The following is a 6,000-nucleotide window of genomic DNA, read 5'->3' as shown; positions in this document are numbered from 1 at the left end:
ATCTTCAACTTGAGATTCCGTCATGTGCTCAACATACCCTAAACATCCACCCACTACTCCCTTTTGTTCATTAATCTCTATCTTCTCCTTTTGTTGCACTTCTTGCTTTAACTTCTCTTTCCCACCATGGATCTTTAAGTTCACTCCCTCACTAGGCTCCTTTATTGTTTCTCCACATTCAACAATGGGAGCACTTAGGGTGCATGAGCTTAGGTGGGATGTTAGGTGACTCACGGCTTCTACTATGCTAGTCATCCTTGCTCTTAACTCCTTAAACTTATTTTCGTCCTCCTTTTGTTGCCTTAAGACACGAGATTCAAGATCTCGCAGTTCTAACATAAAGGCTTCATCGGGAGTTGGTGGTGGAAGGGAGGTTTCATTGTTTGAGAGAAGGTTGTTGTAATTGGAAGGTGGTTCATATTGGTGAAATTCTTGAGGTGGTGTGTGTGGAATTTGTGGTTCTTGGAAGTATTGGTATTGGGATGGTGGTGGTTCTAGATGTGATTCATATGGTGGTTGATATGGTGGGTATGGGTTAGGGTCAAATGGAGTTGAATGATGGTGTGAGGCATGTGAGTATGGTGTAGAGCTATATTGAGGAGGGGGTTCATTTGCATATGATGATTGTGGTTGACAACCACAATGAGGGTCATCACACACATTGGATTGGTATGCATTAGGATTAGGATTATACCCATAAGAGTTCGGAGGAGGTTGTTGCCAAGAAGGTTTTCCATAAGCTTGGGGTTCCTCCCATCCTTGATTTTCAAATCCTTGAGGCATATCCTCATTGAAGCTTCCATTTCCTACAACATAGTTTGAACCACACTCATAACCAAAAGAATGAGAATTCATAGTGTCAAGAGAAAATAAAAACAAAGACTAATAAGAAACAAAGAGAGCAAAATTCTACACTAGCAAAAACTAACAAACAAACCAAAATTCAAGCTATTCACAATATATACAATAGCCAATAACATAGCACCATTGCACTCCCCGGCAACGGCGCCATTAATTTGATAGCAAAAAATTTGTTGTCGGTCTAGACTTTCTCCTTAAAGAAGGGAATTACTTCGTTGTAAGCATAGCTCCAAACCAACAAACAACTCTCACATCAAATTAAAATATGGTTTTGTCACAAGTAACAAACCCCGAATAAGAATTAACCGAAGTATTTAGACTCCAGGTCGTCTCCCTAGGATTGAAATGAAGTGGTCAATTATTGGCTATGAAGGGGCAAATGGGGTTTTGGTTTATAAGAGGAACAAAAAAGGTAAATCAAACAAGTGACTAAAGAAAGAGAGTGATAAGGAGAGACATTCATGGCAAGGGTTGAGATCATAGGCTCTCTATCCTAGTCATTAATCATAATAATGCTTAACAAGAATTTATCTCATTTTGTCATCTCCAACATTGGAAGAAGGTGTAAGTTATCTTCCATGAGAGAAAGTCAAACAAGACTAGCTAATCTCAATCCAAATATCCCAATCAACTCACTAATTACATTAGCAAGAGATTAGAGTCAATGGAATTAATATTAACTAACAACTCTAGATCACCAATCTAAATTGGGTTTTCATGACTCAAGATTGCCTAATTACTCTTTCCAAGCCAAGAATGCTCAAAGTCTACTCTAAAGCCCAACCAAGCATTTTGTCAAACACTTGGTGGGTAATAAAGGAAAGCATGGTAAATATGCAAGAATAATAAAATCTAACAACTACCAATTGCAAGGAAAGTAAATAAACAATTTAATTCATTAATGAAAGAAACATCAACATCAAATTGCATTAAATGTAAACCAAATCCAACATGAGTTCATCATCACAAAAGAGAGCAAAATGAGAAATTAACATTACAACTAAGAAAATCAAGATGTAGAAATGAGAAATTATAAAAGAAACAAGATGAGATTAAGTAATTAGTTCAAGATCCAAGACAATCTAACCTAATCCTAACCTAATTCTAGAGAGAAGAGGGAGCTTCTCTCTCTAGAAAACTAACTAAAGGCTCATGTTGACTAACTAATTGCTCCCCCTTTGCTTGGACTTCAATTCTGCACGAAATACACTCAGAAACAAGTTGGAATTGGGCCTAGGCAGCTCAGAAATCGCCCCAGTGTTTTGTCTTTAAGTGGGTCACGTGAGAGTTTGGCGCGTACGCGCCATGTGCGCGTGCGCGTCGATTGGCTGTTTCTTCATCGGCGCGGACACGGCATGTACGCGTGCGCGTCTCTATGCAAAATCACTTCTACGCGTGCACGCCCGTTGATGTATTCCCAATCTTTGTTTCTTCATGCATTCTCCACTTTGTATGCTTTTCTCCTCATTTCTTCCATCCAATACTTGCCTTATGAACCTGAAATCACTCAACAAACACATCAAGGCATCGAATGGAATTAAAGTGACTCAAAATAACCAATTTAAGGGCCTAAAAAGCATGTTTTTACACTTAAGCACAATTCAAGGGAGAATTATAAAACCATGCTAATTCATTGAATAAATGTGGAAAAAGGTGGTAAAATCCCCTAAAATAAGCACAAGATAAACCACGAAATCGGGGTTTATCAGCTAATCACAATATGTACTATGATAAGAGTTAGTATAAACAAACCATGAAATTTCAATCCATCACAAAAGAACTTTAGGGCTAATGCAAAGAGTTCACGCACTAAGATCAATGTCCAAAGAATTGAATTGAAGTTATCAAAATTATCCAATTAAATAACTTGCAAGAAGATGCAATATGAGGTGTAAGAACATAGAATTGAACGATCGAACCCCTCACCGGATGTGTATCCACTCAATTCGCTCAGTGTTTAGGGTTTAACCACTCAATTCTCCTTTTATCATGCTTTTAAAAGATTTACAAGTCATCTAACAATCAACTAGTATTTAATGCATGAATAACAAGTATCATGAGGTCTTTAGAGGGATGTAATGGGGCTAGGGCTTAGGTAGGATGAATTATGGTTAAGTGGACTTAAAGAATTAGTTCATTGATTAGCTTGAGTGTCTACCTAATCCTACATCATCTATATACACATAATAATACAACCTTTCTACCCATTTTCTTTTTTCTATCTCACTTCACTCATGCATTCTCTTTTCAAACATGGTATATGCATCCTTTATTTACTCTTTTATTTCATATTTTATTATGCACAAGTTTTTTTTTAAACTATGAATGAATATGTTTTAATTAGTGAAATGCATGAGCATTACCTAATTGCCCAAAAATTTTTTCACAAAGAGTTCATGCCTCTATCACCAATGCTTCCAAAAATTCCCCCTACACTTAGAATTTACACACTAATCCACCCAAGCTAATCAAAGAGTAATTCAGGGACCTCAATGGTTTTCCGCTTAAGGGGCATAATGTGCTTATCATCAGAACAAAAGGGGATTCATAGGCTCAAAGGGGTTCACAAAGGTGAATGCAAGGGTTGGCCATATAGGTTCAATCATGCTAAATGCATCCAAACACAAATACAGGACATAAAGAATCATGCAAATCAATGATCACAATCAAAAAAGAGTATAATCACACACAAGAACAACATTATGGCTAAAAAGTGCAACCATCTATTAAAGCTCAAATCTCACAAGGTATGTTGTTCTAGCTCTTTTCCATGTTCTACAAATAAAATACTCCAAGCAAGTTGGTAAATACAATTTTTCTTCAATTCAATCAATGGTATGCCCCTAGAAAAGGTTTCATGGAAATTCCTTGGTGTTTTACCACTTATTCATTCAATCATGCAACATGAAAATATTAACTACTAAATATCCATAAACGATAAAGAAATATTTACAACAACCCAAAAAAGATGCGATAGAAATAAAGCTACTCAAAATGAAGAAAAATACTACAAGAAACATTGCAAAGTGTCTTTAAGAGAGAAATTTTTCCCCCCTTGAAGTCATTGATCCTCCCCCACACTTAATTTGTGCACGGTCCTCCGTGCATGCTCACGATCCGGGAGGATGAAGAGAGGCCACCTTTAGCTGGTGGACTCAGGAGTGGGAAGGTAAACTGCATCATGCTCCTCCCCAGCTAGCTCGGATAAAGCTCTAGGAATTGGGCCGAGGTCTCTCCCTTCTAGCTTTGCCGCTATCCACTCAAAACGTTTGTGCTCCAAATGCTCCATGTGGTGGATATCGTGCAAGATGTCTCGAAATAGATCCGAAAGAGGTCGGAGAAAGGGTAAAACAGTTGATGAAGTTGGTTTAGTTGATGGTGGTGCTGTGGGTATCTTCCTCTCGGAGGGTGTAATGTTTGTTGATCTTTCCAAATCACCAATCGGAATGAACTTGTTGCCTCTAGGAACCCAGAACATAATGCCCATTGGTCGCCTCTCTACCCCCGCTGCATTTGCTAAGCGCATCACCATCGACGGAAATGGAATGCTGATATTCTTTTTCTTAACCAATTTCCAGATTGATTTGCGCAATAAAGGAAAGATGGCTATATGCTTCTTTTTCATAATAGCCCACAGTAGCAAAGCAGTTCTAAATCTCACATGGGTAGTGTGGGTGCTCGGGATGATGTAGTCCGCCACAATCTGATGCTATATACGAGCTTCAGCATTCAAATCAAAGTATGCAATACTAGTGGAAATAGAATTCCTCCCTTTGCTATACTCCCAAGATGCACTAGGACAACCTATTCTCTCAAGAATGGGAGTCGAAGATACTCTTCCTTTGAAGACATCCACTTTTATCTTGGAATATTAATCCTTCTCAAGTGGAATATGGGAGATGTTCAGAAAAGCTTCTAGAGCTTGATTGGATGTATCCAACATCTTTCTCTGGAGGAAAACTGACTTTGCTTCCCAAGCTTGGTAGTTCGCATAGAATTCCCGCACCATAGTCTCATTGACTTCAATGGGTTCTTGCTCGAGAAACTCCCAATAAAGCAAGGCAATCCTTTGGTGAATAGTTGCCTTGTATTGGCTTGGAACCTTCAACAGCCGCTCCCAATGGATTGTACGCTTCTCAATAGCCTCGTATTGAGAGTCGGCTCTTTGGTTAACCAAGGTATTCGGTCTATTACCTTGGCGATCCCTCCAAACATCAGGAAAGCGAGCGGTAGTTCGCTCAACCGGTGAAGTAACCGGTGCCTTACTCGTCTTTCTCATCCTGAAAATAAATGTAAAAGAATCTCGAGATCATAGGGCAACAATAAAGTAAAAGCATTGAGGAAGAACTAACAAGGTTAAAAGAAGCTTATAGAAATATTGTGATTTACAAAGACACGGTGTATATATTCCAATGATGCGCGCAGTTAGACCACGCACACTGGCCGGATATCCAGGCAATCACACCCTTAAGGAAATTCACAGTTTAAAGCCTCACAACTTATTGCTCAAGTTGCAAATATAAAACAAAGAGATGAAAGCAAGTTCAAGCAAGCACCAAAAGGGAATTGTCCATTGTTCATCCTCAAAAAGTGGTAATCACATATACAATATTTTTAATTGGAAGCCAAAAGATGTTTGATCAAGACATCATCAAAAGTTGAACATTTGTAAAGTGGTTACTCAATATAATTTCCATGATGAACAATGAAACTTAGATTAAACCAATACAATGCATTTGCAACCAAAATTTCACATCAACAAACAAGGAAATGCATTGGTGATTTCAATTTTCTACCATCAAAAGTCATAATAAAAGTTGCACCGTTCATACAATATGCCCAACAAGAGATAAATTGAATACATATGATGGCCAAGTCATATGAATCAAACAAAATATTTATTGAGACATTTTATCGAACATGTGGTATGCAATGTTCTAGTTCATCACAATTAAGCTCAGATTTGATCATAACCAACCCAACAATCAAGCAACAACACTTTGCAATACAAAGAAACAACAAAGAAAGCAACTAATTAAATCTAAGAAACATAAAAGAAATGAAAGAAATTTCAAAAATATTAACATAAATAGAAAGGAAGAACAAGAACCTGAGATATAGAGATTAAAAAGAATAAGA

This window comes from Arachis hypogaea, chromosome 19, assembly GCF_003086295.3.
Source record: "Arachis hypogaea cultivar Tifrunner chromosome 19, arahy.Tifrunner.gnm2.J5K5, whole genome shotgun sequence".
In the NCBI taxonomy this organism is placed as follows: domain Eukaryota; kingdom Viridiplantae; phylum Streptophyta; class Magnoliopsida; order Fabales; family Fabaceae; genus Arachis; species Arachis hypogaea.
The sequence above is the reverse complement of the archived record's forward strand: the minus strand, read 5'-3'. Positions refer to the sequence as shown.